The sequence below is a fragment of the Zootoca vivipara genome, chromosome 8 (assembly GCF_963506605.1).
Source record: "Zootoca vivipara chromosome 8, rZooViv1.1, whole genome shotgun sequence".
NCBI classification, from domain to species: Eukaryota; Metazoa; Chordata; class Lepidosauria; order Squamata; family Lacertidae; genus Zootoca; species Zootoca vivipara.
Genome location: NC_083283.1, coordinates 27,116,504 through 27,141,537, shown reverse-complemented (window position 1 = coordinate 27,141,537; position 25,034 = coordinate 27,116,504). Strand labels below are relative to the sequence as shown.

General features: G+C 42.8%; 1 protein-coding gene across 1 annotated transcript in view; it reads left to right on the top strand.

Moving 5' to 3' along the window:
* Nucleotides 1-25,034, top strand: part of CNBD1 (cyclic nucleotide binding domain containing 1) — a 131,449-nt gene that overhangs the window by 16,049 nt on the left and 90,366 nt on the right. The window lies entirely within an intron of this gene.

The window sequence follows — 25,034 nt, the reverse complement described above, 5'->3', positions numbered from 1 at the left end:
TTAAGTACGGACTTCCAGAACCAATTACACTCATATTTTGGGTTAAGTACGCTTCAGGTTAAGTACTCCGTGGACCCGCCTGGAACGGATTAATCCACTTTCCATTACTTTCAATAGGAAAGTTCGCTTCAGGTTAAGTACGCTTCAGTTTAAGTACTCCAAGGACCATCTGGAACGGATTAATCCACTTTCCATTACTTTCAATGGGAAAGCTCGCTTCAGGTTAAGTATGCTTCAGGTTAAGTACAGACTTCCGGAACCAATTGTGTACTTAAACCAAGGTACCACTGTAGTTCCACCACTAGATCACACATCTACCCTGTTTCTCATATTTTAAGACATACCCATAAAATAAGCCATAGCAGAATTTTTAAGCATTCAAGGAATATAAGCCATACCCCGAAAATAAGACATAGTGATAGGCACAGCAGCAATGCCGGCCGCAGCAGGAGGAGGAGGAAAAAAATAAGACATCCCTTGAAAATAAGCCATAGTGTGTTTTTTTGAGGAAAAAATAAATATAAGACATGTCTTATAATATGAGAAACACGGTATGCCGACTAGATAATCAAGGAACAACTTTGCCCTTAGATCTGATTGTGAATAGTACTATATCATGCCATAGCTCTGATGTCGTTTCCTTTTGTAGGTGTTTATTCTAACATTTGTCCTGTCCTGTATGTGTTGTAGCATCACCAGGACTGTCTTAAGCATATGTGGCGCTGGGGTGCAAAGATCTGCTCGGCACCCCCCCCCCAGGTTGCCCAGGCGTGCAGGAGGACAGAGCCAGCTGGCCACCTCAGTATCTCGCTGGCTCAGTCACCCCCAAACTCACGGTGCAGAGCTGCCCGCAGCAGAAGAGCCTGCTGCGGCGCTCTGACTGACGGGCGGGCTCTTCCCCGGACTCAACTCTCGGGCCCCGGACTCTCGGCCTGGCGCCCCTGAGAGCCCGGCGCCCGGGTGCCCAGCACCCCTAGCACCTATGGGTAAGACGGCCCTGAGCATCACTACCTGTGATTCTTGAAGGTTTCTATCTCTCAAATTTCTCTCTCAACAGTAAATGACGGAGCAATCTCTATTTTCATGCTTGCAAGTCATGTTGTACTGTTTAATTTCCAAATGTTAATTAACCTGCCCTCCAGTAATGTCAGCTGCTGTTGCTGCCACCACTGCTGCAGCCAGCTTGTCTGTCTGCCTCGGTGCCAGCGGTGGGGGATGCAGCATCAGTCTGTCAGCGCTTGGGCACATATGTTGTCTCCATGCTGTGCTTCAGCTTTAGGTGCCAAAATAAGGTGTTAACAGTTATTAGGTCTGAGTTTGAGATAGAGGGTTGGGGGGGGGCTTGCTTAATGGTGGCTATGATTATAGAGGCACATGGGAAGCCATAAAGCATACTCTGCTTAATTTCAGAACTGTACTACAGCTGTCAAAGGGAAGCCAGTTTGAGATACCTATAATTCAGTTAAATGGGGATTCCTCCCTCCCCAATTGATAACATACCTAGCCTATTATATCTATTGGAATTAAAATAGGTATCTTCTTTATTTGCTCATCTTTATCCCATAGTATTTTTTTTAAAAATAATAATTATATTTTTCAGTAGGAAAGCAATTAAAAAGAACTTCCAGAAGTACATATTTTTCTTCTGTGGATGTGTGTTTCTTTTTTGTTTGGTGGGGCTGTATGGATGGGAGGGAAGAACAGGACAAAAAGGCTAATATGGCATGGTCTAAAGTAGGGATGGAGGAGAAAATTGATTTACTTTGCATTTAAAGGTGACCCTGATTTATACTTCCTGAGTGTGAGACCCAAAACACAGTCATCCTTTGATATTCGAGTTTCTCTGAATTCTGCGGTGTGGTCCTCCAGCCCAGTAATTGGTACAAAAATTTGTATACTAGCGTAAGAAACGACATAGAATTGCATATATACATAGGAAAGAAATGCATATATGAGGAGAAACGAGCTCTAAAATGCTGGTGAATGGTCACAAGGACTTTAAAAACAAATTGCAAAGTGATGGGGGAAAGCGAATTTAAGTTTAGAAAAATGGGAACGTGAGAGAAACTAAAACTGACAGAAGCGCCCCACCAAGATCAGGTCTATAAATCAATCTGCCTCCGAACATCTGGCGCCTGAGGCGACTGCCTTACTCTGCCTAATAGTTGGATCAGCCCTACACAAGATGCAGCCACTTTGCTGAGCTACGCAGGTTGGGACCTGGTCAGCGCTTGCTGGGGTGAGAAATGTGCTTGGCAAACACCAGAAGAAATGTGGGCTAGAAATGCTTTAAGCTGCTTAATGTTCTTTAATCACCCATTTCTTTTCTGCGCTCCTGAGTTTATATTCTGTTTTATAGAAGCAGATCACCAGGTGCAGCAGATCACCATAAAACCACAAATCTAAAACTCTGGGTTGGAACCAGACTTGCCTTTCCATGGGTTTCCATTTATGGAAGGAACCTTGATCCACTGGAGGAGAGGTGAATAGAGCTCAGGCATAGGCAAACCTGGCCCTCCAGATGTTTTAGGAGTACAGCTCCCATCATCCCTGACCACTGGTTCTGTTAGCTAGGGATGATGGGAGTTGTAGTCCCAAAATATCTGGAGGGCCAAGTTTGCCTATGCCTGATATAGCTGATTGCCACCTTTTCCCTGCAGCAGCCATTCTCTGGCCCTCAGAAGCAACTCTTGTGGGAGCGAAGGAGGCTAAAGGAATTGGCCAAATTTACTTTTCCTTTCCTCTTGTGGAGAAACTTGTGGGTAGAGTTCTTTCCACAGTCAGGATCCAACCCAATGGCTCAGAGACCGAGTACGCATCATATGTTGAAAAGCATGTGTCCACCCCCTTTAATAATCCTTGCAAAGGTAGTTTACTCCTCACAAAGCTACAGTTCTCAGCACCCATAACAAATTACAGTTCCCAGGAGTCTGGCAGAAAGTGCTTTAAATGTATGGTTTGTGTGAAGTCCTTAAAAAGAAAGAAAAAGATTTGGTCAAGTGAATTGCTTTTTAAAAATAATAATAATCCAGAAGTCTATTTGAATCCCCTCCCCCAACCATCCTCTCTACAGAGATGAACTCATAACTAGCTGTGAACAAAATTCAGCTTGAGCTTTCAGCACATCATGTGCTGCGAATTCCCTTGCCTCATCCATCTGCCAGAGAATTTCAGGCCCTCCAGAGAGTGATGCCTGGAACATGATTTCTTCCCTGCTCCCATCAATTAACAGGTTTCCCTCTGAGAATATGGTGGAACTGAAGATAATTCTCTGCCATGTGGATGCAAAGTTTTTTCAGACACACAAAAAAAAGACTTCAATGAGTTTTCCCTTCAAAATAATAATGCTGTGGCTTAAACTTGAATCATAATTTTTTTGCTGGAGTTGCAGCATTTAAAGGAACAAGAATCTTTTTTTGTTTTAGGATTTTGGGACCGGGTTTTTTTTTAAAAAAATGCAGATAGCCCAAGGAATCCAATGACAAGTGCAATGACCTCCCCACCCTTATCCCATACTCCACATGCCCCCATCTGTTCCATATAATTGGGGGGAAAACCCTGTGCAGAATTAGGTGGGATACTGGCGGAGAGAAGGTGCTGCCCTTTGTCTTTCCCCCATCTGTTAATTCTCTCCCAGTTTATGCATTAAAAACAAAATTTGTGCGAATTCACAAGTATTCTGGGTGTATTTTCTCACAACATGCATTTCTAAGTATATTTTATTTTGCCGTTAGCATTTCTAGATACATTTTATCCCCAAAAACACATTTTGATGTACATTTAGTATGTTTTTGAGCAGAGAGCTACATCACAAAAATTAGAGAAGGGCATATTCTGAAGGACAAATGTGTTCTGATCGGCGCATTAAGTCAGCGGGTGGCGCTGTGGTCTAAACCAGTGTTTCTCAACCAGTGTGCCTCCAGATGTTTTGGGACTACAACTCCCATCATCCCTAGCTAGCAAGACCAGTGGTCAGGAATGATGGGAGTTGTAGTCCCAAAACATCTGGAGGCACACTGGTTGAGAAACACTGGTCTAAACCACTGAGCCCAAGGTTTGCCGATAGGAAGGTCGGCGGTTTGAATCCCCGCGACGGGGTGAGCTCCTGTTGCTTGGTCCATGCTCCTGCTCCTGAAAGCACATCAAAGTACAAGTAGATAAATAGGTACCGCTACAGCGGGAAGGTAAACAGCGTTTCCGTGCGCTGCTCTGGTTTGCCAGAAACGGCTTAGTCATGCTGGCCACATGATCCAGAAGCTGTACGCCGGCTCCCTTGACCAATAAAGCGAGATGAGCGTCGCAACCCCAGAGTCGTCCGTGACTGGACCTAACGGTCAGGGGTCCCTTTACCTTTGATAATACTACTAATAATAATAATAATAATTAATAATTTATTATTTATACCCCACCCACTCTGGACGGTTTCCAACAAAATATTAAAATACAGTAGTCTGTGAGTCTTCTAAGTTTGTACTGGAGTTCACCAAAAATGAATTCCTCAAACATTATTTGATGGCCTAGAGAGGAGTAGTGCAGGACCATGAGTAACATTCCGAGATTTCGAGGTTCTTGTATTTATTTATAAGACCTTTAACAACTTGGGTACAGCCCTCAGGGACTGCCTGATTTCATATATCTAGGGCTTTTTTTCAGCCAGAACCCACTGGAACTCAGTTCCGGCACCTCTCAGGTAGGCGCCATTGCCATTATAAGAGAACAAGGGAGGAGTTCATGGAGAGTTCTGGCACTTCTTTTTCTAGAAAAATAGCACTGCTTATATCCCTGCTTAATCACTGAAGTTTTTTTGGGGAAGTCACTGTTAGTGGTCTTCCATGGCTCAGGTGCACAGCTTGGATCCACAAGAAGCTATGCATTCAGTATTGTGGACCCAATCTTGTTGCCAGACAGTTGAGGTCAGGCAGGCCCCCTCCCCGCAGAACCTCTGGTGCTTATTGAAGACTTCTTCAACCAGATTATAGTTTTAATTCATTTTCAGTCTTACTGTATTGGGTCTCCTGGTGCAGCACTTTAGAGGCTACTGCGATTAAGCAGTATACATACCTTTGAAATGAAGTAAGTAAATGATTTCACTGGATATCTGGAGAGAACTTTGGAAGCATCTCATCCAGTTGTGGTCTCTGCTGAGCTCGTTTATCTGGATTCCTTTGTGGTCATTGAAATGAATGGGAAGACAGTGGAAAACATTTCCTACATTGACACTTCTGGTTGCAGAATAGAACAAACACCAAGTTTTGTAATAGCAGACAGTGTGTGTGTACCTGTGTGTGTGTACGTGTACAGTATTAGAGCAACACCAGTATGCAAACTATCTTACATACTAGTGCCAAACCAAGACAGCTTCCACCTAATTTATAGTAGAAATGGGAGTTGCAGCAGAAAGCAGCAGAAGTAATGTAATTTTATGCATGCTTGCTTTACTTACTATCAGTGGATTTCCAAATTATTCCTTTCCTATTAAAATAAAAGCAACTCAAGAGTAACATGCCTCCAATAGGCAAGCAACTTTTGTGTCTCCAGTTGGCAAGAGCTTCTGAATAATTCAAAACAAAACAATGCTATTTGAAAAGTGATATTTCCACCGGTAAGGTAGCAGGCATGGATTTATGGGCGAGGTGGAGTTGCTGCACTAGTTTCTTGGTGGGCCATTTCCTTTCCCCTAAGTGTTTGTAACCCAGGACAACTTTACTCTGCTCCCCCCAAAAGGAGGCCCTATTTCCCACATTTTAATTCAGAGAGAACTGCCAGCTGAAGAATGTAGTCCTTGCATGAAAAAAACACAAACAATGCTTTTTGTTTCATGACATTCCAGTGACTTTTGTTCCAGCCTTTAGTATGCAAAGATTTGACTTCAAAAGGAACCCATAATTACTATATTGTATGTCTTTAATCTACAGGATGAAAAAAAATTTACATGCCACCCACAAGATGCTTGTTAGGGGAAGCATTATTTTTTAATTCCTTTAGAATTTATTCCGTAATCAAAGGAGAGAGGTTTAAGAACAGCATGAGAAAGAGTCTTTCATATTTTATCCCTGCAACACTAACATTTTGTAGTCTATTATTCTGCAATGATAACAAGACCCTTTTGAATTGTTTAAAATTTAATTGGCCAAGTTATTAAGATGTGAAAATCTTTCTCTCCATAGTGTGGGACAAGTGAGAGTTGTAACTCTGGGTTCAGCCATTTGAAGCCAGCTGGAGAGGAAGATTAGTGCCATTAAAATAATCACTTTTTCACATTAAAAAAATCTTCTATGGGCCCTGTGTGTGTGTGTGTGTGTGTGTGTGTGTGTGTGTGTGTGTGTACAGAACATAAGAAGAGTCCTGAGGTGCCCATCTACAGTAGTCCAGCTTCCTACAGTTATGGCTCCAGCCTCAAGCGCAGAGTCAGAGGAGGAAGGGATGGACTTTGATAATCTTTGGTAACATGAAGTCCTGAGCGAGGCCAAAATTTGGTGCCCCCAAATGGATCTTCTCAGTTATGGATCTTCTCAGTTTTGCACCCCCTCGGTTCAACGTCCTGTGCTGGAGACTGCCTTTATTCACATTTTAAGGGATGGTAAAAGGTAAAGGTAAAGGGACCCCAGACCATTAGGTCCAGTCGTGACCGACTCTGGGGTTGCGGCGCTCATCTCGCATTATTGGCCGAGGGAGCCAGCATACAGCTTCCAGGTCATGTGGCCAGCATGACAAAGCCGCTTCTGGTGAACCAGAGCAGCACACGGAAACGCCGTTTACCTTCCCGCTGGAGCGGTACCTATTTATCTACTTGCACTTTGACGTGCTTTTGAACTGCTACGTTGGCAGGAGCTGGGACCGAGCAACGGGAGCTCACCCTGTCGCAGGGATTCGAACCGCCGACCTTCTGATCAGCAAGCCCTAGGCTCTGTGGTTTAACCCACAGCGCCACCTGCGTCCCACTTTATTCACATTTTAAGGGATGGAGTAGGGAGTAATAGGAAGCTGCCTTATACCAAGTCAGGCCATTGGTCCATCTAGCACAGTACTGGCTGCACTGACTGGCAGCAGCTCTCCAGGATTTCAGACAAGGGATCCCTCCCAGCCATACCTGGAGATGCAAGGGATTGAATCTGGGACCTTCTGCATGCAAAGCAGGGAGGTCTGTTAGGCAGCAGCTGTGTCAAAGTAGGGATGGGAGAGCAATTCCATTCCATTTGCTTTCTGATGCAAAGTGACTCACTTCTCCCAAACAATACACAAGCTGAAACACAGCTATCCTGTGAAATTCAGCTCCTGCAAATTTTGTGATGCAATTCTCCAACCCCCAAGACATGTATAAAAATCCACATGCTAGGATAAAATGCACACATTAGTGAATGCATATATTAGTGAAAGCAAGCATGCAGAATTGCACTGTCTGAGGGGCAATCGCTTGAAAAAGTGTACATAAATGGCAAAATTTCTTTTTTAAAAATGCATATATTAGGGAAAATGTGCATTAAAATGCTGGTGAATTTTCATGAGGACTTCTTTAAAAAATGTAAGCTCCTGCAGAAATGTGGAGAACTAAATTTAAGACTGGAGAGTTTTCAGGGCATACAATAGTTGCGGTAATAAGAATAATGAAGACTTTGGGTTGTGTCCATTATTCGTCATACTCACTTATGGCTAACTTAGGTTCATTAATTTCAGTGGCTGAGTTGAACACAACCTTTAATACCCGAAATGTGAATGTAACTTCAGCACTGAAGTGGATAAAAGCTTTTCAGCTTAAAGCAAAACCATTTCTGCCATTCAGGACTGTGCCACTGGTATCAATAACTATATATATATATATATATATATATATATATATATATATATATATATATATATGTATATATGAGCATTCACAGAGATAGACAAAAGTAGATTTGCAAAGAGAAATCAAGATCTGTCTTATCCAGAATGGATAATATCATGACAAACACAGTCAACTTTCAAAATTCATTCGCCACCAATTTGATATGCAGTGCCAATGAATCCATTCAGAGCAAAGTACAGTGGTACCTCAAGTTACAAACGCCTCAGGTTACAAACTTGGCTAACCTGGAAGAGTTACCTCGAGTTGAGAACTTTGTCCCAGGACGAGAACGGAAATCGTGTGCCGGCAGCACAGCGGCAGCAAGAGGCCCCATTAGCAGAAGCAAGCCTCTAGTTAAGAACGGTTTCAGGTTAAGAACGCACCTCCGGAATGAATTAAGTTCATAACTAGAGGTACCACTGTACAGAATAATGTTTTGATCTTGGACTGAAATAAGCCTAGTGTAGCAGAGTCTGAGCTTAAAGTTTTCCATATAGAACTTTTACCTTGACTTTGGGGATTTGGATGATGATGTAACATTATTTTGACGGGGGCTTCTGAGAGGGGGAGGAAAAGTGATCTGTAGCTGCAGGCCACAAGAAGTACCGTATATTCTGGTGTACAAGACGACTGGGCGTATAAGACAACGAAATATGACCCGGTGTATAAGACGACCCCTGACTTTTGAGAAGATTTTCCCGGGTTAAAAAGTAGTCTTATACGCAGGAATATACACTGCTCTGGCAGCAGTGGCAAGTTCCCTGAAACGTTGTTGTTTAGTCATTCAGTTGTGTCCGACTCTTCGTGACCTCATGGACCAGAGCACGCCAGGCACTCCTGTCTTCCACTGCCTCCCGCAGTTTGGTCAGACTCATGTTGGTGGCTTCGAGAACACTGTCCAACCATCTCGTCCTCTGTCGTCCCCTTCTCCTTGTGCCCTCCATCTTTCCCAACATCAGGGTCTTTTCCAGGGAGTCTTCTCTTCTCATGAGGTGGCCAAAGTATTGGAGCCTCAGCTTCAGGATCTGTCCTTCCAGTGAGCACAGAAACATACCTACCCTCAAATCAACTTAAATCCTTCCCCCATTTTGCTATCTGTGAATGTGGTGGTGAAAAGGAGGTTGTTTTTATCTCAGCATCAATAGATTATCCCAGACATAATTCTAGTTAACACCCTCCACCTCAAAGTTGTTATTTAAACTAGATATTACAATATTGCAATACATAAGACTAAAGAAAATCCCAACCATAAGATTGAACCAACCAATAATGAAACCTAGACTTATGTATTCAATTTATTTATTTAGTTATTTAAGCAATTCATATACTGCTTAGTCTCTAAGTGGTTTACAATACAAAGAAATAAAAATCAACTAAAACAACTAAATTAGCAATTAAATTGCCTATGGGAATAGGGAAAAAAAGTATTCAGCAGAGGCGGGAAGCTCAGTAGGGAGCAAGGATCTTGTTAAAAAACCATTTCTAGAAAACCAAGACCGTTCATTTAGTACTCCTCATAATATAAAATGCACCGGAATAGTTCCAGATACTCTGTAATAATGTAAGCACCAACATTCCTATCAAATACAATTGAGAAAACCATAATCCTCTAGAATTGCCATATAATCACGAAATTCCTAAACAGTGATTGACACTCTTTGCAGAAAGAGGCTTGGGATGGGAGATCCGGGCATGAAGGCATCAGCAATTTCTAAGAAGGAAGAGGATAATGATGATGTCTCTAGAATTGCAACTATGAAGCTGATGTCCTTGCTATGCAGCTCCATCCTTTTCAAGCAGAAAGAAACCACGCAGTACATTTTAAGCAGCCCTTATTATTGCTGCTTTTTTCATTTCATTTGCTTGCCTTTAATCACATTTCTCTTTCATCTTTCAAGCGGCACACAGGACTGGCAGATTCTTATTAGTGATTTCACATGTTAACTGTTGTCAAGCGTGCAGCTTTTCTCCGAGAACTGGAGCAAATTATGCAGAGGGACTGCATCTAGCGGCCGGCACCTTGTAGGCTCTGTGTCACATCCAGCCTGTGTGTGACCACCAGTTGACCCACCACTCAATCTTTCGTTTCTAGTTCGTTTATTTAATGAACTGATGTGATTTTAAAAAATCTGCTGTTGCATTTAATACGGCTTTGCTTTTAGTGGCTTTTGTTGTAAACAAATTTTGAAATGTTTAATAGTAGAATGCTTCTATTTAAAATTATCACCTTCATATCTCCTAAAGCTTACCTGCGGGGAGAAGAAGTACATTGGTATAGGGGGTTTAGACAGAGTCTACTAGACGTACATTGGGAGAAGGAAGGCATTTCTGTTGTAGTTGGGTTGCTGTCAAGTCTTGCTGCAGGTTGGGGTGGCCCATCCCATTTTGCCACCAGAGGCAAAATGAGAATTGCTGTCTCCTGGTCCTCCAAGTGTTGCTGATTGGCTCCCCTCCCCACCAGGAGGGCGGGGAAGTTGAGTAGCAATCGACACATATGAATGCCCTGGCTCTTGCCAAACCTGGTTTAAAACTTGTTGGCCCCATGTTGGTTGAAATAAAGTCTGAGCGTAAGTTACGTTTCCAAGCACAATTCAAAGTGTTGGTACTGACCTTTAAAGCCCTAAATGGCCTTGGTCCTGTATACCTGAAGGAGCGTCTCCACCCCGACCATTTAGCCCAGACACTGAGATCCAGCACCGAGGGCCTTCTGGCAGCTCCCTCATCGCGAGAAGTGAGGTTACAGGGAACCAGACAGAGGGCTTTCTCAGTAGTGGCACCCGCCCTGTGGAACGCCCTCCCAGTAGATGTCAAGGCAATAAACAACTATTTTACATTTAGAAGACAACTGAAGGCGGCCTTGTTTAGGGAAGTTTTTAATGTTTGATACTGTACTGTTTTTAATATTCGGTTGGAAGCCGCCCAGAGTGGCTGGGGAAACCCAGCCAGATGGGCGGGGTATAAATAATATATTATTATTATTATTATTATTATTATTATTATTATTATTATTATTATTATTATTATTATTATTATTACTGATCAATACCTTCCTGATCTCTTCATTTCTCTTGAATGTAAAAATTTTGCATTACAAACCCCAAAGAAGTTTATAATCCAACTGGGAGGTGTTCCAGCTCACAAGCATGTTTGAGAGCGTTGGATTGGGTCATCCAACATGAAAAGAAAACCAAAGGAATTCTGCCTTTTAAGCTGATGCCTGCTGAACATATGCATCATCAAAAAATGGTTTACCCCCCTTTCAAAATGTTTTTTTTTCTCATATGCAGGCCTGGCATCAAAGGTAAGGGTCATTGGGCACTTGTAGAGGCCCTCACCCCTGTAGTGACCCACTGCTAACCTGTAGACTGCCCCTTTCCAAAGGCCCATCCTTCACTGCATACTTACTTCCTCTGCTGTCCAAACCTTTGACCACTTATGTTTGACTCTATTTGTGCATCTTATGAATAAGCTTTGTTGTCATTTGCATTTTTAGTGCTTCTTGAACAATAGTTTTTTTTATTGGAATGGTGCACTGAATCCATTTCTTGGCTCGGTAGTAGGTTAAGAAAATTGCATTCCATTTGATTTCTGATGAGGTGTGAACTTTGCTCTATCCTTAGGTGGTATCTCTTTATTTCCCCCTATTGATCAGTGCTATCTTTCCCAAATTGCTTTTGAACTCAGTGGTGTTTCATTATGTGTAAAGAAGCAGGTTTTATCTACATTTCCATGTCCTAGTAAAAGACAAATATTCACTCTTCAGTTCACATAATCATTCTGTTCAGCTTGTCCTACACTTCTGTTGACAAGTCAGTTTTGTTTTAATTATTTTTTTTATAAAAATAATAATACTGCTAAAACAGCATGTTAAGTTATAATCGGACCCTTTTGAAAATTCTGAAAAGCTCAGGGGCTGTTTGGTCATTTGAACCCCCCTCTTTACACTCTATCATGGGTCAATAACATTTTCCTCACCACCATGTCAACAAAAAAACAACAACCCATTGATAATAGTTACAGGTAGGTAGCCGTGTTGGTCTGAGTCGAAGCAAAATAAAAAAATTCCTTCAGTAGCACCTTAAAGACCAACTAAGTTTTTATTTTGGTATGAGCTTCCGTGTGCATGCACAGTGTATCTGAAGAAGTGTGCATGCACACGAAAGCTCATACCAAAATAAAAACTTAGTTGGCCTTTAAGGTGCTACCATTGATAATAAATATACATATAATCATTTCAAAAGCCACCTATATTTAATATCATAAGTACATGGGAAGTGTCTGCTGAATCAGGCCAACTGCCCATTATAGTACAGCTTCTTGTTTCAACAGTGGCTAAGGATATCCTTAAGTTCTACCACCTGAGCTCAACAGCTCCCTCCCTACTTGTGTTCCTCAGCAACTGACATTGAGAGACCTGCTGCCTCAGACAGTGGGGGTAGAACATGGTCATCATGACTAGTTTACCATTGACCAGTCAGAAGTAGCATGTTAAGATTTTACATGTCTAAAATTGAAAGACAAAAAAATTACTTGGTTGGCTTTTCTTGCAATGTTTTAAAAGGTAATCTAACCAGGGTAGCTTCCTGATGCGGTAACAGCCTTGGGGTTGGGTCATTAATAGAACAAAGGAAAGGAAATGGGGTTTTGTGCTGGACAACAAATGGGTGGGGGCCATCCTTTAGTTCTCAAATAGTTAGGACAAAGCCTGAGTTTGAGGGCAGAGTTTGTGGTTATGTGAGCTAGAAGCTGGAGAAAAAACAGGCTCAGGTTGTATGTCATAGAATCATAGAAATATAGAATCATAGAGTTGGAAGAGACCACAAGGGCCATCCAGTCCAACCCCCTGCCAAGCAGGAAACACCACCAAAGCATTCTTGACATATGCCTTTGAAGCCTCTGCTTAAAGACCTCCAAAGAATGAGACTCCACCACACTCCTTGGCAGCAAATTCCACTGCCGAATAGCTCTTACTGTCAGGAAGTTCTTCCTAATGTTTAGGTGGAATCTTCTTTCTTGTAGTTTGAATCCATTGCTCCATTTCTGCTTCTCTGGAGCAGCAGAAAACAACCTTTCACCCTCCTCTATATGACATCCTTTTATATATTTGAAGATGGCTATCATATCACCCCTTAATGTTCTCTTCTCCAGGCTAAACATACCCAGCTCCCTAAGCCATTCCTCATAAGGCATAGTTTCCAGGCCTTTGACCATTTTGGTTGCCCTATTCTGGACACGTTCCAGCTTGTCTGTATCCTTCTTGAACTGTGGTGCCCAGAACTCGACACAGTACTCACAGGTGAGGTCTGACCAGAGCAGAATACAGTGGTACTATTACTTCCCTTGATCTAGATGCTATACTCCTATTGATGCAGCCCAGAATTGCATTGGCTTTTTTAGCTGCTGCATCACACTTTTGACTCATGTCAAGTTTGTGGTCTACCAAGACTCCTAGATCCTTTTCACATGTACTGCTCTCAAGCCAGGTGTCTCCCATCCTGTATTTGTGCCTTTCATTTTTTTTGCCCAAGTGTAGTAATTTACATTTCTCCTTGTTAAAATTCATCTTGTTTGCTTTGGCCCAGTTGTCTAATCTGTTAAGGTCATTTTGTTCCTGTCCTCTGGAGTATTAGCCACCCTTCCCAATTTGGTGTCATCTGCAAACTTGCTCAGGATGCCCTCAAGCCCATCATCCAAGTCATTGATAAAGATGGTTACAGGTAGGTAGCCGTGTTGGTCTGGATCGAAGTAAAATAAAAAAATTCCTTCAGTAGCACCTTAAAGACCAACTAAGTTTTTATTTTGGTATGAGCTTTCGTGTGCATGCACACTTCTTCAGATACAGTGAAATGGAAGTTTCCAGGCACTTATGTAGAGAAGGGGTGGGGAGGGGTGGGGAGGGGGAGGGGGGATCACTCAGAAGGGTGGTGGAAATGGGTGATTGACTGACTGATAGCTGTTGATGACCGCAAACGACTGCAAATGGTTTTGCATGAAAAAGCAAGGGTTGAGATGGCTGAAGATCGCTTATCATGTATAATGAGATAAGAACCCGATATCTCTGTTCAAACCAGGTCCCTCCATGGTTTTGAGCTTGGTGATAAGTTGCAATTCAGCAACTTCTCTTTCCAGTCTATTTCTGAAATTCTTTTGTAGTAAGACAGCTACTTTGAGATCTTGTATAGAATGTCCTGGGAGATTGAAGTGTTCTCCTACTGGTTTTTCTGTCTTCTGGTTCCTGATGTCAGATTTATGTCCATTTATCCTTTGGCGTAGGGTTTGGCCTGTTTGTCCAATATAGAGAGCTGAAGGGCACTGTTGGCATTTGATGGCATACACAATGTTAGAGGATGAGCAATTAAATAGTCCTGAGATGGTATGTTGGATGTTGTTGGGGCCAGTAATGGTGTTGTCTGGGTGTATGTGGCAGCAAAGTTGGCATCTGGGTTTATTGCAGGCTCTGGTACCAGTGTCCATGTTAAGTCTGGTGGTTGTATTATTGTGGGTGAGGAGTTGTTTAAGATTGGGTGGCTGTCTGTAGGCAATGAAAGGTCTTCCTCCCAGAGCTTGAGAAAGGGAGCGGTCATTGTCCAGGAGAGGCTGTAGATCTCTGATGATGCGTTGTACTGTTTTAGCTTGGGAGCTGTATGTGATGACTAGTGGTGTTCTGTTATTTTCTTTTTTGGGTCTGTCTTGCAGCAGGTTCTCTCTAGGTATCTGTCTGGCTCTGTTGATCTGTTGTTTAACTTCATCAGGTGGATATTTTAGTTCTAAAAAGGTTTGCTGTAGATCTCTTAGGTGAGATTCTCTGTCTGTAGAGTTGGAACAGATGCGGTTGTAACGTAAGGCCTGGCTGTATACGATGGATTGTTTGGTATGTTTGGGATGGTAGCTAGAAGCATGTAGATATGTTTGTCGGTCAGTTGGTTTTCTGTATAAGGTGGTGTCTATACGTCCATCCTGTATTTTTATAGTAGTGTCCAAAAAATGTATTTCTTGCATAGATTGGTTCATTGTTAGGTTGATGGTGGGGTGAAAGTCATTGAATGTCTGGTGGAAGGTTTCCAGGGTCTGTTGTCCATGTGTCCAGATAATAAAAATATCGTCAATGTATCGCAGGTACAGGAGAGGTTTGAGTGGGTAGGAGTTAAGGAAACGTTGTTCTAAATCTGCCATGAAGATGTTGGCATACTGTGGGGCCATGCGGGTGCCCATGGCTGTGCCGCTGATCTGGAGGAACAGGTCATCACCAAATTTGAAGTGGTTGTGGGTAAGGACAAAGTGGCAGAGTTTGGTAGCAAAGTCCGCTGTGGTTTTATCTGAAATGGTGTTCCTTATGGCTTGTAAACCATCATTGTGTGGGATGTTGGTATATAGAGATTCCACATCCATAGTGGCTAGTATAGTATTGTTAGGAAGATTGTTCAAATATTGTATTTTCCTCAGAAAATCTGTGGTGTCACGTACGTAGCTGGGAGCACTGATAGCATATGGTTTCAGAACAGAGTCCATATAGCCGGAAACACCCACTGTAATGGTGCCAATACCTGAGATGATGGGGCGTCCTGGGTTTCCTGGTTTGTGTATTTTGGGTAGAAGATAGAAAGTTCCTGGCCGAGGTTCCGCTGGTGTGTTTGTGAGGATCTGTTCTTGGATGTGTAGGGGTAGCTCCTTAATAATCTTGTTCAGTTCTTTTTTGTATGCTTGTGTGGGGTCTGAGTCCAATTTCATGTAAAAGGCAGTATTGGAAAGTTGTCTGTGGGCCTCTTGGATGTAATCAGTTTTGTTCATGATGACGACAGCTCCACCCTTGTCTGCCTCTTTAATTATAATGTCTGGGTTGTTCCTGAGATTTTCTATGGCTCTCCTTTCAGCATGGTTTAGATTTTGTTGTAAGCGATGGTGTTTTCTGGTCACATCCGTTTGGATTCTGTGGCGGAAGCATTCGATGTACAGATCTAGTGTGGTATTGATAAAGATGTTGAATAAGACTGGGCCCAAGACAGAACCCTGTGGCATTTATTTATGTGTAAATAAATGATATTTCATAAAGACACCAGGAAACACAACCCTGGGTAAGCATGCCCAGAACCCCTGGGATTTTGCACCACTTGGAGATTGAGATAGCATGCAACAATATGTACATAGGTTGCATTCAAATGTGACAATGTATGAATAGTGTGGATACATTAGAGTTGTTGCTTATGTGGAAATGCCAATTACATTCTTCTCTTTATGGCAGTGGTCTGAATTGGGTTGAATGGATAATGCATTCTGGCCCAGAGTCATGGAGTATAAATTGCAGAAGGGGCTTAATTTCCAAACTGCAGAACCACAAGATAACATAACAGCAGTAGTAGCCCCATGTCATCTGAAGTCCAGTTCTATAGCCTGCTTTGTACAGTGATTAATCCAGCCTTTCTGAAATTCTTAACAATTTTCAATGTTTCTAAAAAGATAACCTTCCTTGATCTGCACATAAGCAGCTTCCTATTTGTTTAATTTGTACTGTAATAGGATGGGGCTAGCTCCTAAGCATTTTGATTGTCACCTGTCAAAGTAAAATTCTGGCACTTTGACAATGTTTCTGCATTACCTACCAGAGTGGGCTCTTGTAACTACTTACTTATGCAAATATACACTACTAAAAAGATAAATTTTGTTAGTCAAATTATAGTTCCAGAATCAAATTAACATTTTAACCACCTTTTTATAGGCTGATGAATAACAAACAGTTTTAATCATGCAGCAAGTTGAAATTCATAACTACTGTTCTAATTAGTGAACATGTTTTCTTAATGTGGCTTGGTGTCTTAGGCGTATCAGAAAAATCAAAGCAAATCTGTTTGATCACAGTCCTTTCTCTTGTTTGCTTTTCTCCCTAGGCTGTAAGATTTAGTCAGTTGTTAAGTCAGAGTCACCATCATGCAAAACCTGTAGTCATGATGTCAATACTGTTTTCTTGGGAATCATTCCTGTTGGCCTGGTGTACAAGAAATAAAATGAACAAGTGATAGCCCCCAGAAAAATGGTGTGTGTGTGTGTGTGTGTGTGTGTGTGTTAGGGTTGCCATATGTCCTCTTTTTCCAGGACACGTCCTCTTTTTCATGGGTATGTAAAATGAGAGTCACCATAGCAATCCATAGTTAAAAGCAGAAGTCGGCAAATGGGTCCTCTTTTTTACTCTTCAAAATATGGCAACCCTAGTGTGTGTGGATGTAGACGTTTCCATCCTCTGGATTTGCCCAGGCAGGCACATTATGCGACCCATGATAGCAGCAAAATAACCAGACGGTAAAAATCATGCCAAACCTTTATTGACAGCAGCAGGCAGGGCAAGGGTTGGCATGGCATTGGGTCCCAGGATTATTTCATCATTCCACAAACCCCATGTTGATGGAATGGATCCGCTGGGTTTGGATCGCTCCAAACCAGTACGATGGGAGTCAGCCAGTGTTGAACCTTGCCGTGGTGCAAACCAAGCAAGCAAGGTCTCACTGGGGAGCCAGGATGCAGATTCCAACCAGGCAGATACTGAACCCACGCTTGGGTTTGCCTCAGGCCCCTTATGGAGGGGTACTATGTTGATCCTGCTCAATGCCATTTCCACCCTCATACAAACAATGTTCCTCCGCCTAACAAAGGAAAGCCATAATTTCACTGAGGGAAAGGTGGAACCCCCCCAACCAAGTGTCAATCAGGTTAGGAGGGGAGGAATCCTTTCTGGCTGTCAACCAGTGACCCAAAATTGCTCAGCGAAGGCTCTAACCCAAGGGTGGGTGTGCTGGAAGCTCTCAATGCAAAATGGCTGTGAGCTCCTGGCAAAGCAGCCTTATATAGGCTTTCCCCTCTCCTCTGCAGCAAGGGCCCATGGGACAGCTTTTCCCCAGGAGCCCATCACACAGAGAAGATATTGCCCAGTATTTTGCTGCTACCTGTATCTGCTGGGCTAAGGCGTCCCGTGCTCATTGGGCATTAAACGGGGCTTACCCCCATGGAGCTATTTCTCAGAGCTTTGCCTTCTCAGGTGGCCTTTGGAGCTTTGCCTTTTCAGGTGGGGTGGCTGTCGAGAGTAGGAAAGCCTTTCTGCCTGAGGATGGCAGCTGGGAGCTGTCAAGGCTCTGGTTATCAGCCAGCCCAATCTGTGCATTCAAACCATTGCTTTTTCGGGCAAGGTGGCTGCTGCAAGGGAAAACAGCCTCTTCATCTGAGAAGGGATGGTTAAAATGTGGTGATGCTGAGTGATGGCAGCATGGCTAACCAGCTCCTTGCATTTGATCTCTTTCTGCATTCTGACACTCTCTGTCTACACTGGAATGGAATTATTGAGCCGTTCCTCCACATGCAGCTGCTAGGTGACCTTGGCCTAGTCACACTTCTTTGAAGTCTCTCAGCCCCACTCACCTCACAGAGTGTTTGTTGAGGAAGAGGAAGGGAAAGGAGAATGTTAGCCGCTTTTAGACTCCTTTGGGTAGTGATAAAGCGGGGTATCAAATCCAAACTCTTCTTCTTCTTCTATTGTGCAGCTTTTGAGCACTGTGTGGAGGGATTGGAATCTAGCTTCCTGTTCACAGATCCCGTTTTCAAAATCCATGTGGATTTTGCATTCCATATTATGGTGTTTTTTAAAAAAAATGTGTTTTTGCCCAGGGGTTCCACTGTGAAGGAAAATCTTAACATCGAAATTATACCTCTAGCTAAAGAAAAAATTCTTGCATTTGTATAGGACAGCTTTGAACCACAGCACAACAGTGGGTCTGGCATTCCTTTTTTCTTCCATCTTCCGCCCTCAAGGCCATTTAAAGGCACACTCAAACCAGCATCTTTCTGATTAACCAAAGTTCTCAATATAGTCACTCTATATTTATCATCCCAGAATCACCATTAGTATTTTGATGGCAAGCTGAAATAAGTCATGATGGCACAGAACTATTATTAAGGTTTAATGTGATCCTTAAAACAGACCACAAGGAGCATGCTGGCAGAATATGCAGCAATACTAATAATGAAAGAATACATGGTAGCATCCCTCCCCAGTGAGGGATGGGTGGGGAAATGCTATCTTCCTGCATAACTCTCCATATTTATTATCCATCTCCTCTGACATGAACCTGCCAATCCACTTGTGAGTCCTTCCACAATCTGAGGTTTGGTTTGAATGTAAACGACAGGAATCCTGCATCAGATGTGAAATATATATGTGTTGCTTTAGAACAGCGTTTCTCAACCGCTGTTCCGCGGCACACTAGTGTGCCGCGAGACGCTGGCTGGTGTGCCGCGACGTGCAGCGACGAGGAGGGCAATTTGCATTGTCACGTGCCTGGCGGCCGCCAATATACAGCGCTGACCCGCTGGAAAGCAATATTTCTCCTCCTCTTTCCCAAAGCTCAGTGCAAACGAGCCTGGCGGCCGCCAATACACAGTACTGACCCACCGGATGGCTTGTGAAGCCTTATTACAGGAGATTGCAACCAACACAGCAATTGGCAAGTCATAATTATAGTCAATATAGGGCGGCACAGAGTTAAATTTTTTAACTTTTTTAATGGTGGTGTGCCTCGTGATTTTTTTCACGGAACAAGTGTGCCGTGGCCCAAAAAAGGTTGAGAAACACTGCTTTAGAATACACATGAACATGTGCTGGATCCTTTCAGTCAGATTAACCCTTAACCCTTAAGTCAGATCTGGTTCAGGGAAGCAGGCTTTGATGTCAATAAGGGCAGTTTGTATCTTAAAATTACAGTTTACAGAGTGTTTTAGTAGTCAATCCCTCTTCCCAGGGAACTTTGGGAACTGTAGCTTTGTAAGAGGAATGAGAATCTCTTAACAACCCTTCACATCCATAACATTCTACAGTTCCCAGAATCCTTTTTTTGGGGGGGGGGAGGTGCTTCAGATGTATGGTATTGATGTAATAGAAATAGAAATAGAAATACTTTATTGTCACTGTACCACTTGTTTACAGTGAGATTAAATGAGCCCCCTCCCCCCCCCACAATCTCTCAGTCCTTGTTACGCTCTGTGTGCTGTCGTACGACCACCAACCCTGAATGTCAGCTGCAATGTTGCTGTGTTCCATTCAGCAGCTTCACGGCCCATGGGTAGAAGCTGTTCTTTAACCTGTTGGTGTGGCTTATCATGCTTCTAGAGACAGAGAATGCACAAGTGATTAACAACTTCTCTCTTCATGTTTCCAGGTCTTGTGTAAAGAGGGAAGTTAGATAAGCCAAAGAAATGCACCTGCTGTTTTCACACTGCTAGTGCAGCAGTTTGGTCACAGACTTCTTTCTCTACACAAGACCTAGGACTTTGGAAAGAGCTTTTGGTGGGAAGGTGGGATAAGAAAGCAAGACATACGAAGAGAAGCCCTGTTCTGTGTGCAATAAGCATGGGGTGCCTTTGCCCAGCGGCACTGTAGCCCATAGATTGCAGCAAAATACTGGGCAAGGTTTTGTCATGAACAGATTTGCCACGAATGGTGACTACGGCTATTTTAGAAAACAATTGCATCCAGCCGTTGATTGCTGAGACCATATTCTCTGGGAAGTGAGGAATTCAGCTGTATGGCTCTCTGATCACCACATCTGCATGATTCCAAGCCTAAACTTTTGTCACAATTTCCCCATTCACTGAAAAAAAGAATATTGCAGATAGGGCTGCTGTTTATTAATTCACAAACAATAAAATAAAACATACATAATGTTATCTGAAAGCAGTGGGGCTCCAAGAAACATACATTAACATCTGCTGATCAATCTTATTGCTCCATTAAACAGGCTTAGCTTTGCCGCTGGCTAGTTACTGCGTGGCTGCATTGCTTTGCCATTAGAGGGATGGAAGTGACTGACTTTTATGAATTCTCGTTCTTCTACAAACAAGAATAATGAAACTAAAAAACGAGCTCTTCCACAGTCGTGTTTCTGAAATAACAAATACTGTGGAGTGCTCATTATTATATATCAAGACACGCAATCATAGGCAGCTTCATATTTACATAATTCCAGCAAATATTAAAACAGGAAGAAAGGTTTGGTGAAATATTGCACAGGACAAAATCCTTTGTGGCCTTGAGATATTGGGTAAAAATGATGAAGCCTTTCAAAAACAAATGATATGAGCTGCAATCTGAAACATACGTAATAATGAGTATACCCAAATGGGTAAAAGTGAGATGGTTTGGATGAAATAGGAAACCATAGTTTATTGTAATGAGAATAAACTACTGTGAGGTGAGGGCTTACACACACCTCCTTCAATCTCTGGTACAGCTGTGAGAAGAATCTTGGAAGTTCTCTTTCTGTTTTAGATTATCTGTAGTTTGCAGCAGTTAAACTTCAATAATTTCTGGAGTAGGCATGTTCCAACTAAATATTGTTCAGATTAACCACATGCTAAACTGTGGTTAATTTAGAACTGAAGCCAAAGTTTCCAATGTCAGAAGATGCCTACTGTTCTAGGAAGGTAAAAGGGATGCGGGTGGTGCTGTGGTCTAAACCACGGAGCTTCTTGGGCTTGCCAATCAGAAGGTTGACGGTTTGAATCCCCGCAACAGGGTAAGCTCCTGTTGCTCTGTCGCAGCTCCTGCCTAACCTAGCAGTTTGAAAGCACGCCAGTGCAAGTAGATAAATAGGTACTACTGTAGCAGGAAGGTAAAGGGCATTTCCATGTGCTCTGGCTTCCGTCATGTTCCATTGCACCAGAAGTGGTTTAGTCCCCATAGTCGCCTTTGACCGGACTTAACCGTCTAGGGGTCCTTTACCTTCCCCCCCTCCTTTTTAATTTTTTTTAACTGTTTTAGGAGATCTAGTGGTTCACAAAAGGCAAATAAATTGAACAATCAGGTTGAAACCTGGATTCTACCTGTACATTCAGGAGACAAGGCAGCAGCAACAGAGCATATCCTTTAATATTAAAATCACAGGACATATTTTGGACCAATGCATTTTTTCCCTTTACAACAAAACTGTTTTACCGTGATATAGCCATCTGATATAATGTGGTCTGTAGCCAGAAGCTTTACCATGTCGTGGCTAAAATAGCTTTGTTGCCTTCTGCTCTCAATATAAAGGACCAATTCTATGTGTGAGCCTGCTTCTGCCTCTTGTGGAGACCTTGGATTCATATCATTCTACCTGTACTTCAGGTAGACACATACCAGCCTTTGTTAATTCTGGGAGCAGGATGAAAGCATCCCACTAGTACATTCACATGGAGCTCATTCTATACCTATAGCGATCTATCTATCTATCTATCTATCTATCTATCTTGCGTACTTTTTTTAGACGTGATGACCTTCAAGATGGTGTACAATACAAACAATTTTAAAATCTCAAATAAAATGCGCGTGGCGCTGTGGTCTAAACCACAGAGCCTAGGGCTTGCCAATCAGAAGGTCGGCGGTTTGAATCCCCGCGACGGGGTGAGCTCCCGTTGCTCGGTCCCAGTTCCTGCCAACCTAGCAGTTCGAAAGCACGTCAAAGTGCAAGTAGATAAATAGGTACTGCTCCAGCGGGAAGGTAAACGGCATTTCCGTGCACTGCTCTGGTTCGCCAGAAGTGGCTTAGTCATGCTGGCCACATGACCCGGAAGCTGTCTGCAGACAAACGCCAGCTCCCTAGGCCTATAGATCGAGACGAGCGCCTCAACCCCAGAGTCGTCCATGACTGGACCTAACGGTCAGCGGTACCTTTACCTTTTATAACCAAATAACAGAAACAGAACCAAATAATAGGAACTGAACCAAATAATCTAGAACATGCCTAGTTCTGTAGAATTTTCACACCCCATTTGTCTGGCATTGTACTCCAGGGACAGTCCTACCATTAGGAAGAGGGAGGCAGGCACCTTAGATGACAGGTGCTGAAAGGCAGTGATCTGTAGCATGGTGTTGGAAGGCAGTGTGTCTCACTTAACCTGCCCTGTGTTCCCTACCATTATTGATTGAATTAATATTAAACTGCCGGTTCAGTTAGCTTTTGCACCCAGAATAGGATGGAGTGCCACCTTGTATTCTGACTCAGGCAGCCAAATGCCTTTACCCCTTTCCCTAAAGGTCCTTCACCGTATTTCATTCTGTTCAAGGTTCGGGACCAATTAATTGGTCAGAAATCCATAAGTGCTCCTTGGCCTGTAAGCACATGACCCTGAAGAATACAATGTGCAAGATGATGTGCAGTAGCTTCCCACCCACAAACATTCCATTCAGATAGAGGAGGAGGAGAGCAAAGATGACTCTGATTAAGAAACTCAGGAGCAGGTCTTATGCTGGAAAGTATGTACATATGAACTACAAATGACTTGCTGTGTTTCCTTTCAACCTCACGGACATTGAATCAACAGGTCACAAAGCATAAACATTTTTTTGCATTTGTGTATGTGTGTGTTTCAAAGAAATAATTCTGAACAGTTTTTTGTTTTTGTTTTTTTAAGGAACAGTCCGCTAGTTTTGAGTCCTTGTAGCTCCGTCCTTGGTTTTTGTGCACTTCTTCACTAGGTGTCACTAGAGCACATTCACATGAGGTGATGCTCGACTAGTGTGGCAGTTTGAATTAAGAGTGCTAGATTCCAAGCAGAAATGCTCGAGATAAATAGGTTGCCATATTATTTAACACAGTCTGCAACAAAAGCCCCCTCTAGATTTTTCACTTACACCCTGACCCCAACTTCACTTGAAAGTAAATCTGCAAAGTTTCCAGGGAAACATTATTGCTATGCAGCTGTGTTTAAGACTGGCTGATCTAAATCTGACCACAAATAGGAAAAAATTAATAATAATGAGATGAATGTACACTTTTATACTAAGAAGTTGCAGACAATGGGATAAATTACAGTAAGACTGCAGTCCTGTAACCACTTCCCAAGAAATAGCTCCCACTAAGGGCCTGTCCACACTTTCCCTAGTTGTGCTGCTTCCCCCAGGGGAAAATCTCTCTTTAGTGCTCAGTTGGAGCAAACAGCAATGGGGTTTTCTTTGGATTGCTGCTTGTTCCAGTTTAAAACTAAAGAGAAGGTCTTCCCTGAGAAAGCAGCAGGGCAGGGGGGAAACTCTTTGGACCAGTGCTTTCTAGGCATGGGGCAAGCAGAAGTGTTTACAAGCCCTAAACTTAATTTTGAACAGACATGTATAATAATAATAATAAATCTTTATTATTATTAAATAGCCTTGGTCCAGTATACCTAAAGGAGCATCTCCACCCCCATCGTTCTGCCCGGACACTGAGGTCCAGCATCTAGGGCCTTCTGGTGGTTCCCTTGTTGCGAGAAGCCAAGTTGCAGGGAACCAGGCAGAGGGCCTTCTTGGTAGTGGCGCCCGCCCTGTGGAATGCCCTCCCATCAGATGTCAAAGAGAAAAACAGCTACCAGATTTTTAGAAGACGTCTGAAGGCAGCCCTGTTCAGGGAGGCTTTTGATGTATTTTATTTTTCTGTTGGAAGCCACCCAGAGTGCCTGGGGAAACCCAGCCAGATGGACGGGGTATAAATAATAAATTGTTGTTGTTGTAGTCCAAAGACTCATTGAACAATTTCAGAACAAAATTCAGTTAAGACAGCCAACCACAAAAGAGAGAGGAACCAAGGCAGTCATTTTGTTTTGTCTCAAGCATGATGATCCTTGTTTCTTTTAACTTCCGAGAGAAACTTTGGCACGGCCAGTGTAATATCATTAGACCTGTCATCCAAAAGACATTTAATATGGGAGGCTTCGGATTTCCCCAGCAGATTTGCCAGTAGGGGTTTGATCAGTTGGTCCCTTGCTTGCTCGTACTGCCCACAATGCAGTAAAATATGCTTCATGCAATCAACGTCCTGAGAACATAAACAAAGCCTATTCTGATAAGGGATCCCTCTCTGTCTACCATTTAGCACTTCCGATGGAAATACATATAGTCTGGCTTTGGTAAATAAATACCGATAGGTTGGTACAGACAGGTTCCTAAGATATGAGGGTATCTGAAAGTCGTACCCTGGATGGCTTCCCAATTTTTCAGTCATGTTATGTAAAGTATATATGATATGAAGAGAAACTGTACCAGTTGATGGTTCTGGTAAGATCGTGCAAAGACAGGATGGAGGGGAATAAGCAGGCCTGATGTTTGGATCCAAACCCCCAATTTGGCCGTTGCTGCCTCTGCCATTCCAACTCCATCCTTTGAGATTATTTTGATGTATCAGATTTTCAGCTGCCAAATACTATCAGCAGTACCCACTGAACA